Source organism: Panthera uncia, chromosome D2, assembly GCF_023721935.1.
Source record: "Panthera uncia isolate 11264 chromosome D2, Puncia_PCG_1.0, whole genome shotgun sequence".
Taxonomy (NCBI): domain Eukaryota; kingdom Metazoa; phylum Chordata; class Mammalia; order Carnivora; family Felidae; genus Panthera; species Panthera uncia.
In genome coordinates, this window is record NC_064818.1 from 49240428 (window position 1) to 49253003 (window position 12576).

The following is a 12576-nucleotide window of genomic DNA, read 5'->3' on the forward strand; positions in this document are numbered from 1 at the left end:
TTTTTCTCAAGAAAAATAATTATAAAAATTACAATAAAAATAGTGAAAATTCTTTATACCACTCACCATCATAGTTTGAGATCAGATCAACTCAGTAGAGAATGTTATAATTTTTCCTACATTTTTGATGCCAATATACTTAAAACAGGATTCAGAAATAGAAAAAAAGCAGGAATAATTACTTTTGCCAGTGTCTCAGAAATTGCATCACTACATAAAAACTTTCAAAGACTTAACTGTCAAAGTTAGGAAGTAGGACTTTAAACCAAATACTTCGGTTGTTCAATAGCTTTCTCTCTCCAAGTGTGTAACAGCTGTTATATTGTAAAACTTACTAAATTAGTAAAACATTGTCCTTAATTTTTTTTGGTTTTTTTCTTTTTTGAATTTTTGAAATTAGCAGTTCAGAAGTTGACCAACAGGAAATTGTTTTGTTATACTTATTTACGGGTAATATTTAGAATCAAGTAACTAAGTTTCAAGAAAATTAGTATATAATTTGACTACAATTAGGCCCAATAGCAAGAGTTTTTAGCACATTTTTAAGTAACGGGCTTGAAAATTGGTTCTTCATTGTGCTTTCATCTTCAAGGTCATGACCTAAGGGGTTGGCATCTCTTCCCTGACCCCCAAGATGAAAATATCTTCAACCAGAAAATTGAAAATTAAAAGATAATATGTTAGTTCTTTGGGTTTCTGTGACAAGATTCTTTATCCATCCCTGGAACTCTATAAAGAACATGAGCAGGACAACGAACAATGAGAAGGGCACAACTCCACACCTTCTCAGCACCCAAAAGCTGCCAAAAATAATAGCTATTTCTTCTCAGGCTGTGGGAATCCAGTTAGCGCAGTCTGAAGAAAACCTTCATGTAGTTAAAGACAACTAAGGCCCATGAAGCCACAAAGAGACGAAGCAAATCCATGAATAAGGATTCCAATAGTTGGAACTGTGTGCGGCTGAGTTAGACAGTTTTCCTCCCCTCAAGGAGCATCGAGGGCATAAAAGTGATATGGACTCTCCCACATAAGGATTATAGAAGAGGTATACACAGGGTGTATGAAACTCAGCAAAATGAGAGAAGTTCAAAGGGCAATGAAGAAAAGATGTAGTGCTGACTCTGAGCCTTGAACGAGGAGAATTACATCATATGAAAATAGTACAAAGAGCAAGAGATTGCACAAGGTACAAGAGTACGAAATGCCCATTAGACCAGCCACTGGCTCAGCATACCTGGAAGCCTCCTGATACCCCTGCCATGTCTCATTACCTAATATCACTGTCCCTCCATGGATCTTGTAATAACATTGAGTTGGAATTCATTTCTTTCCAAAGGGAACAAAAGAAATTTCCTTACACCAGCTGACTTAGCAGGAACCTGCTTCTCCCTGCGAGTGTTTAAGGCTGCAGGGAGGTCGAAGAGTATTAAGGTCTGAATTGCCACAAATATTTCCACGTGTCTTGGGGATCAAGGCACAGAAGGAAGTGCCACAACTGCACTGAGAATGCAGCGTGAGCAGGTAAGGAAACCAAAACGATTCTAAGTGGGAGAATTCAGTGGCAGAATACAGCTTCACCGCAACAAAGGCAACTGTGTCACTGAAACAACCAATCTATCCTCTGTATCCTTTCACTCAAACTTCAAGTTCTAGCTAAAAGCACCTGAATGCACTCATTTAATCGAATAGGATATACTAAGTTTTAGCAATCAGAGGAGTTGGCTGTGACAAGTCTCTGGCCTACAAGGCCAGATGTCAAATTGGAATTTTTGTTCCTTGAAACTCAGTGGGCTCCCAAGACCAGCTGTCTATTGGAGGTGGTTTGGAAATAAGACTTCTTATGCCTTAGCTCTCACCCAAAGGCTAATACAAGTGTGGTTGTATTTAAGAGTCTTTAAATATAGGGTCTCACCTAAGGAGACAATGCTGCTGGATCCAGCTCCAGGAGGATCTGGAATTGTCTCACAGAATTGGTAATTACTGTACACAGCAAGTCACCTGTGTAACTGGGACCCTTCTGTCAATTACACCAGGTTATTAGGACACCATTGCCTGCTGTTATGCGACTTGCAACCACAATTGAGTCCATACAAAGTACTGTGCCAAGTACTTTACATGCACACTATCACTCAATAGTCCCAACACCTGTATGAGGTCTTCAGGAGATTTTACAGATGAGAAAACAGACTTAGAGAAGTTGAGCCACCTGTGATGTTTAATAGTTGCTAAGCTGGAGCTTCCACTCTAACAGGAATAGACAAACAACTAATGTGCAAATAAATGTGAAATATGTCAGATGGGGGGGGGGGGGCCTGGGTGGCTCACTCGGTTAAGCATCTGACTTCAGCTCAGGTCATGATCTTGCGGTTTGTGAGCTCTAGCCCCGCATCGGGCTCTGTGCTGACAGCTTGGAGCCTGCTTCGAATTCTGTCTCTCTTTCTCTCTCTCTGCCCCTTCCCCACTTGTGCTCTGTCTCTATCAAAAATAAATAAACGTAAAAAAAATTTTTTTAAAGACATTAGTAAGGAGACCAGTGTTGCAGTTATCTAGGGAAATTTCACTCTAGGAGAAAGGAAAACAAATGCAAATGCTCTGAGTAGAAATTGCTGATATGTCGAGAGAACAAAGAGCCAATGTAGCTAGAACACAGTGAGCAAGAGAGAAAGGCTAGGAGGGGCTTTTAGAGCTGAAACAGGGCACAGACAATACAGACCTTGGAAATCACAGAAACAAATTTGTATTCTACTCTAACTAGGGAGGCCATTGGAGGTCTGTTAGTCGAGAGAGAATAATCTGGTTCTTACTGTTATGTTAGGGATTTCAATGAAGGAGCAGGAAGAGCATTTAGGAGGCTACCGTAATGTAGCAGAGAAATGATGGTGGCACACACGAAGATGGCAGTGGCAGAATGGGGGACAGCAGGTCACATTCTGGATAGATCATGAAGGTGGAGATGAGAAGGCTTAATGGTTGTTCAGAAGTGAGAAGACAGGAGTCAAGGCTAACTTTAAGGTATCTGGAGAACTAGGAGGACAAAATCTCCACTTGCTGGCATAGGGAAATTGGTACAAGGACCAAGTGGGAGGGTACTGGAAATCATGAATTTGATTTTGGACATGAGTTAACTCCTGGTAACCTGGAGTTACCTCCTGAGCAAGGTAAGTAGATAAAGGATTTTGGAGTTCAGGTACATACAGTTTGTGAGCATAATTTATTCCAGAAATATGCTTGTAATCCAAAGCACTCGTGTATCAAAGCAAATTCCAAGAACCATTAGTTCCATTGTGATCATGTGACATTCAATGTCATGTGCTACTTGTATTGCAAGACATCATTTATCAAGTTAAAATTTATTAGAAATGTTTGCCCATCTTGCAGAACACTTGCAGAGTAAATTACTTGCAATCCAAGGTTTTACTATATATGGATTGAATTCTAGGCTCATGTGTATATAGAGAAAATATAAAATCACACAGCTAATGGAGATCTTGGGAGTACAGACTAAAAACAGATGTGAGAACCAAGTCCATTGACATAAAATTGCATTAAGTTGTTTATCACTGGGCTCAGCTCTTTAAACGTACGAGTACCTGGGGCACCTGGGTGGCACAGTCGGTTAAGCATCTGACTTCAGCCAGGTCACGATCTCACGGTCCGTGAGTTTGAGCCCCGCGTCAGGCTCTGGGCTGATGGCTCAGAGCCTGGAGCCTGTTTCCAATTCTGTGTCTCCCTCTCTCTCTATCCCTCCCCCGTTCATGCTCTGTCTCTCTCTGTCCCAAAAATAAATAAACGTTGAAAAAATAAATAAATAAAATAAAAAAATAAACATACAAGTACCTACTTCCCCAATGTACCTGTAACTTACCCACCTCACTGGAATAACTACATAGTTTCCAACTATCCTTTGGCTACAAGAACCCTCATCTAACATTTTAGAACTTTGAGACATCATTAGAGCACGTGCACACACATGGTAGCTTTCTGGTAAGGACTGCTTGGCATTTCTCTCATTCTGTACTTGGGGCAAGATAAGGGAGAGGAAAAATCAGTGGAGGAGACTGAATCACATCAGTCTCCTGAGAAGAATGAGCTTAGAGAAGTTTAGAGAAGAACGAGTGTGCTAGAAGCCAAGAAGTAAAGGTGCTTTAAAAGGAGAGAATAAACAACTGTATCAAAAGCTGATAAACTAGGAATAGGATTAAGAAAATCTGATTGGGGGCACCTGGGTGGCTCAGTCGGTTAAGCGTCTGACTTCAGCTCAGGTCAGGATCTCATGGTTCATGTGTTCAAGCCCCATGTTGGGCTCTGTGCTGACAGCTCAGAGCCTGGAGCCTGCTTCAGATTCTGTGTCTCCCTCGCTCTCTGCCCCTCCCCCACTCATGCTCTGTCTCTCTCAAAAATAAGCATTAAAAAAAAATCTGATTGGAATGTACCCAAGAGGGAATGGGAATAACAAAAAAATCATGATGGTTGCAATGGCACACACTCCTATCAGTCTTGAAGTCCCTGCCAAGCTCACATGGCAAAAGAAAAAACCCTCACTGAAAGGCAACCCTGAATATGGCTCTACTCCCAACGATCCACATGTCCCCAAATTCCGACTTATCTGTACTCTCCACCTGGAGTGCTATCTTCAACTTGAAATAATGCCCTGCTTTCCTCCAAATCTTCAGCCATTAATTACTTGTACCCAATTCCTCCCTAGCAGTAATCACATCCCTTCAAGTCATTTATCTTGTAAGAGTTGGCTCTTCTCTTTACACTGATTATATTCATCTTTAACAATAAGAAACTGCTTCACTCTGAGATTATCTAGATTAAAATGTTACCTACTGCATCTTTCGGTCTTGTCTGGCTACACATATTATATCCACCAAATCACGTTCATTTGTTAAAAATGAGAGCATTTTTCTTTCTCGTGTTTCACGGCAAGTCACAATTCTTGATGAACATATTCCTAGCCAGGCACAACCATAAAGCCCATTCGAATGACTAATAGTGTTTTAACCTGCGAGTTGATTCTTCTTATAGCAGTGAAATCCTTACTTAACGTCTAGTACACTGATTTTTTTAAAAAACATTATGCCTGTGGGAGATAGAGACTAACTAGGACATCATCCCAGTTATTTAGCCCAGACTTTGGTTTGCACAACAGGAAGTTGAGCTCCAAACTGTGTCGAGAAATCTATACAACGGTGGGTAAGAACGTGGCTCTAAAGACTAACCGCCTAAATTAGAATTTGGCCTCCAAAATTCCTAGCCAGATGACTTTGATCCATTGAATGGGCACACAGAGTTAGCTCTTGGAGTTCTGGTGAAATTAAATGAAAGGACAAATGAAAAAATCATCTGGTGAAGTACCTGCTATCTAAGTAAGTACTTGCTCAATGTCCTCTATTTTAAGCAGCCTACCTAAAAAGCACCATCTGTTTAGCAGACTTCTGCTTTGCTGCTCCTTCACTTGGGCCAGGACCGCTTTTAAACCGGACACAATTTGTGCCATAGCAGCCAGATCACGTCAGAGGATGAACACGGAACTCAGAACACAATCAAGTCTGTGTTCAACCTAGTCGTCATTTTGGTCCCACGAAACCAACATTCCTTTCACCACAAAGTCATTCACTCGTTCAGCAGCCCTGGGAAGACCCTCACAAGGCAAACGTCCCAATGCACTAGTGTCTCTGACGAGGAGTACAGCTGCTGGAAACAAAGTGACAGTGTTTGTCACCAATGATTGTGGTATTCTTCCTGGGCATAGGAGACACTGGGGGCACATCAGCAGGGACACAAAGTCAAAGGCAGAGTGAAGAGTGCCAACTTAAAGACTCTTAACTTCTGTAATGGGGTCATCAGCCTCACTGACTGACTACTTTGCAACAAACCTTCCCTTAAGGGATTCTTCACCACAGAGATCCTCAGACTTGCTCTTGCAGAGCTTTGTACTGGCCTTAACTATTTTTAATTCACACCAAGCACCTCCTCTGGGAGGTGGGGGGGGGGGGTAATGCTAGCCAGACTTGTAAGATTTTACTGTACACGCTTGTTCTACTTTTACTTGATTTTTTACTGGATGTCATTTTTTTACATGGAAAAAAGAGCCAAGTACCAGAACAAGGGGGAATGGTTTAGAGAAAAGCTCTTGACACAAATACAGGAAAAAAATATGATTTAGGTCCCCAGTTATCATCGCATGGGCCATTCTTATTTGTAAACACAGATGTTCCAGACACAGCTTCAATAAATCCTAAACTGAGCTGGGAAAAGCGGAGCACCGTATTTCTGAGCTTCCTCCTGTGAGGATCGTGGAACGCTGCCTCAGTACAGAGACTCCTTGGAGAAAACATGCAATACAAAACCTGCTTTGACTTTCCCCTTTTTTTAATAGGTTTTTCTTACAGTTCTAGATTTACAGAAGATTTGGTCTCTAGTTGATCTCAGCTGACTACCATTTCCAAGTTACTTAGGGTCAGCCCTTCCCCTATCCCTTTCAGGGAAGCTGTTTCCTTCATTTCATCACAATCTATCGTCACCATCTGCATTCCTTTCCAGGATCCTCTACCTCCTAGAGGATTGTTGGTGGTTTGAATATATCAAGGTCCACCCTTTGTGCTATTAAGTTTCATGGGTTTTGACAAATGTATAATGGGAGGTCTATCATTACAACATGCTAGAGCACAACCTCACCACAGCAAAAAATGCCCTGGGTTTCACCTCCTAAACTCTCCTCCCCCTCTTCCTCACCCTCTGATAACCAGTGATGTCTTTAGCAGCTCTATAGTTTTGGGCTTTCTAGAATGTCATAACTGGAATCATACAGTATGTAGCCTTTTCAGATTGTTTTCCACCTAGAAATAGGAATTTGATGTCCATATTTTTTTAGTTTGATGGCTTATGTTTTTATCACTGAACAAATATTCCGTTGCATGGATGTACTACAGTGTGTTTATACATTCACCATTGAATGACATCTTGGTTGGTTCCAATTTTAACAAGTGTGAAATGAAGCGGCTATAAACATCCACGTGAAGGTTTTGGTGCAGGCACACATTTTGAAACCAGGAGCATGATTAGTGTCTTGATAAAGCTAGGTTTGATTTCTTAATAAATTGCCAAAACATTTTCCTAAGTAGCTGTGCCATTTTGCATTTCCACCAGCACTGAGTTTTCTTTGCGTCCTTTCCAGCCATCAGTACAGTCAAGGGTTTTATTCTGTATTTTTGCCATTCTGATAGATACGTAGTCCGATCTCATCATAACTTGAAATTTCTACAAATGATGTTGGGCATCTTTACAGATGCCATCTGTAAGTTGTGTTTAGTTACAAGTCCAAGATCTTTTGCCAATTTTTACATTGGGTTGTTTTCTTATTGAATGATAAGGGTTCTTCATATATTTTGGACACAATTTATCAGATGTGCACTTGCAAATATTTTCTTCTAATGTGTGCTTATGTTTCACTCATACAGTATCATTCAAAACAAAGGTTTTTAAGTCTAACGAAATTCAACTCAGTCTCTTTTTCTGGGTCCTGCTTTTGGTGCTCTAAATACTCATCACCAAAACAGATCGTCTAGATTTTCACCTGGGTTATCTTCTAGTTTTGCATTTTATATTTATCTCTAGGACCATTTTGAGTTAATTTTGTAGCATATATGAGATTGTACCCAGATTCGTTTTTTTTAATGTGAACCTCCAATTTTTCCACTACCTTTTGCTGAAAAGACCATCCTCTCTCTACTGAATACCATGCCTTTGTTCCTTTGTCAAAGATCAGTTCACTGTTTTTTGTGATCTTTATGAGTCTGTTTCTGGCCTATTCTGTCCATGGGTCTATAGGTCTATTCTTGTACCAATACCACTATCTTATTACTGTAACTTTACAATAAGTCTGAAAATTGGGTAGTGTTAGATCTCCAATTTTTTTTTCTTCAATGTCTTGGCTATTCAATGTCTTCACCTCTAACTTTTGAAACTTTTTCAATATTTACAAAATAGATTGCTGGAATTTTGATGGGGATTGCATTAAATCTATAGCTCCAGTTGGAAAGAACTGACATATTGAGCCTTGCAATCTGTCTACGAATACAGAGTAACTTACCACTTTTTTAGATCTTTGAGGTCTTTCACCAGAGGTCTTGTAGTTTTCTACATAGAAATCTTGTACATATTTTTTTGAATTTAATTATTCATTGTTGCTATGACAGATGTTTTTTTTAAATTTGCAATCAAGTGTTCATTGCTGGGATATAGGAAAACAATGGACTTCTGCACATTTACCTTATAACCTGTGGCCCCACTATGCTCACTTTATTCCAAAAAGATTTTTGTTGCTTTTTAGAGTTTGCTGTACATAATCATGTCCTCTACTATCAGTTTTATTTCTTCCACCCCAATAGACTTAGCTTTTTCTTTTGCCATATTGCACCAGCTAGTATTTGCACAATGTTAGATAAATCACAGGGATGAAAAGTACTTATTTATAACTGGAAGTTTGCATCTCTTAATCCCCTTCACCTATTTTTCTCATCCCCTATACCTTTCCCTTTTGCCAACTACCAGTTTATTTTGAGTCTGTTTCTTCGTTTTTGTTTTTTTGTTTTGTTTTGTTTTGTTTTTTTTAGGTATAAGTGAAATCGTGGTATTTGTCTTTCTCTGTTGGACTTAATTCACTTAGCATAAAGCCCTCTAGGTCTGTCCATGTTGTGGCAAATAGCAAGATTTCCTTTGGGGGGTGGGCGCATGCTGAGTAATATGTATGTGTGTGTTTTTAAGTTCTTTTTTAATGTTTTTTATTTATTTTTGAGACAGAGCATGAGCAGGGGAGAGGCAGAGAAAGAGAGGGAGACACAGAATCTGAAGCAGGCTCCAGGCTCTGAGCTGTCAGCACAGAGCCTGATGCAGGGCTCAAACTCATGGAGTGTGAGATCATGACCTGAGCTGAAATCGGACACTCAACCGACTGAGCCACCCAGGCGCCCTTGTATGTTTTTTAACGTTTATTCATTTTTGAGAGACAGACACAGCACGAGCAGGGAAAGGGCAGAAACAGGGAGGAAGACAGAATCCTAAGCAGGCTCCAAGCTATCAGCACAGAGCCCAACATGGGGCCCAAACCCATGACCTGTGCCAAAGTCAGATGCTCAACTGACTGAGCCACCCAGGTGCCCCTAAGCAATATTCTTTTATGTGTGTGGATATATACGTATATACACACACACACCCACACACACATCTTTATCCATTCATGTATCCATAGACATTCAGGATGCTTTCCTATCTTAGCTATTGTAAATAATGCTACAACAAACATATGGGTGCATCCATCTTTTCAAATTAATGTTGTTTTCTTTGGACCAATACCCCGAAGTAGAATCAATGGATCATATGGCATTTCTAGTTTTTATTTCTGAGGAACTGCCATACTGTTCTCCATAGTGGCTGCACCAGTTTACATTACCATCAACAGCACACAATGGTTCCCCTTTCTCTACCTACTCACCAACATTTGCTCTTTCTGTGCAGCCAGATCAAATCATTGTTCTATACCTGAAACTACTCTATTTCCATTAAAAAAAAAAAAAGAAAAGAAAAAAAGACATCATGCCTTGTTTTCAGTTGTATCCTTGTTTCCAAAGCATCCGATTTCTGTCAAGGATTACGTTAGCAGTAGGGTTTGTTTTCTCGTGTATCATTTTCCCTTTTTAAATTCTGTGTTTTCTAAACTTATTTGACCACAAGGCCCTTCGAATAAAGTACATCTATTAATTTTTCACTTAACAATGGTGTTCCATGGAGCACAGGAGAAAATTCATCATGGTAATAATTGTTCAATGTAACAGGTCAAATTTACCTTAAGATCAATTCTAGAGAGAGATAAAACATTGAGATGGTTTTATCTGGTTGCCAAAACAATTTGAGCTGGTACATTTGTATCTGGGGTTTTAGTCCCATGGTTGCTAACCTTGATACCTACCAGATGCATTTATTCATAAGATGTTTGTTTTACATCGTCAGGATTAGTGTGAATTACAAGAATAGAAAGATGAATAAGGCATAATTCTTGCAATGGAGGAATTCAGTCCAGTGGACACAAAGAAACTAATTCCCAAGAAGCCCACCTGCTCATATGAACAAAAAACACCTCAAGATTTCCCCTCAGGCCTCTTGTGGGTAAATAACTATGAGTTTAAGATTTCAGAGACCCTTAGATTTGCTGGGGATTCTGCCACTTTAAGGAATACAACATGACCAATATTCTTTTTTTTTAAATTTTTTTTTTCAACGTTTTTTATTTATTTTTGGGACAGAGAGAAACAGAGCATGAACAGGGGAGGGGCAGAGAGAGAGGGAGACACAGAATCGGAAACAGGCTCCAGGCTCCGAGCCATCAGCCCAGAGCCTGACGCGGGGCTCGAACTCACGGACCGCGAGATCGTGACCTGGCTGAAGTCGGACGCTTAACCGACTGCGCCACCCAGGCGCCCCAACATGACCAATATTCTTGAAGCCCATGCGTACCTCCCCCACATTGTATTTAAAATTTATCTTCCTTGCTTCAGGTAACTATTATTTCCAATTAGGTATTTATCTTCTCTGTGAAGGTGTCTACATTCTATTACATGAATAGGTATTCCCCAATAATATGTACTATTTTGGCAGTTTAGATTTTATATATAGGACATCATAATGGATAAAACCTTCTGCAACTTGCTTTCTTCATTCCATATTTGTGAGCCATATCCATATTGACAGCTCTAATTCATTTTCACTACCAGATAATGTTCCATTGTATTAATGTAGCACAATAAATGCATCCATTCTCCATTTGATGACATTTAGGCTGTTTCCAAGTCATTGATAATTCAAAAAATATGACCATGAACATCATCCCACATGTCTCCTAGGCATATATGCCAGAGTTTCATTCAGGTACCCACAGCTGCTGCCTGGAAGAGGCCATGCAACCTGACCTTTACTACCTTTTGTTAAATTGCTCTCTGGAACAGTCGTTTTTTATTTTTGTTTTGTTTTGTTTTTTTTAAATCATAGAGGAGTTCCTGTTTCTTCATGTTTTTGTCAACACTTCATCAGTCCAATAGCCATGAAGTGGTATCTGTTGTATTTCTTATTTGAGAAATGAACATTCTTACATGTGTAAGCCATGTAATTGTCTTCTGTCAACTTCGAGTTCATAACCCTTACCAATTTCTTTTGATGTTCTTTACCAAGTATTCTAGATACAAAGTTTTAAATATTTTTCCCAGTCACTACTTGCCTTTGTTTTATTTGTTCTGATACACAGTATTTTAGTTTTACATAATCAATATACTACTTTTTCCTTATTCTTTATGCTGTCTTAAATACTTTCTTGGACTTGGGTCATAAAATAGTCCCATATTGTCACTCAAAGCTGTTAAATGACACTGTCACTTAAGATTCTGTTCTATCTAGAATTTTTGTATGACTTATGTCGGGATAAAATCAGATTTCTTTCTACAAACCAACTTGTTTTCTTAGGGCTTTTAAGATGCTCATCTGGTATTAAATCAATTTACCAAAGGAACTAGGTCATTTACCAATTTTTCCATATAGGTGTGTATTTTGGAACTTTCAGTATGTCCAACAAACCTATGTCCCGTCTTTTAACCCTGCTTACCTAAACCACACTGTCTTATTTACTGAAGCTTTGTAATAAGTCTTGCTTTCTGGAAACATCAATTTCCCTACCAATTTCCTTTTCTACAAGTTGTCTTAGCAACTCTTGGCCCTTTTCTTGTATCTGTTAAATCAAATGGATAAAGATTTGCTCATTTTATTATTGTAGAACCAGATAATGCATAGATTCATCTTGGAAGAACTGATATATTAATGGTATTAATTTTCCATGCACACAGAATACATTTTCATGTATATAGGCCTTTTAAAGCTATTGTTAAGTTTTAAAAATCTCTCCCTATTGTTCTCATACTTAATTTTTCTTCATTTTTGAAGATTTGTAGGTATGTTATACATGTGACTATAGTATAGAGTATATATTTTGTATTTAAGTTTGTTGCTGGTATGTATGAAACCAAATTATTTTTATTGATTTATGTTCAGTAACTTTGCTGAACTTTTATTAATTCCAAAAACTTTTATGAACTCTTTTTTCTACAGAGACAATACTATCCAATTACTAACAGTGTGTTTCTTCCTTTCCATCTTTCTTATAATCTTGTCTTTTCTTACCATACTGGTAGGACCATTATAATATTAAATACAGATGGAATAATAGTATATTTAATTTTCACCTTATTCTGAAGGAAATATTTCTTAAGTTTTTTTTCAATTAATTTGAGCTTCCTTCAAGTTTTTGGTATATGCCATTGGTCAGGCTAAGGAAATTCGATTTTTGAGAATATTAGAGGTTCAATATTTTTTTTTATTAATGAAAGGATGTTGAAGGTTATTAAATATTTTTCTACACTAAAAGGAGTTATGTTAATCTATTTTCTAAAGCTAAGCCGAACTGGCAATTTTGTTAAAAACTCATTTTTGACCCAGTGTTTTATCAATTAGTATTATTGCACAATAATG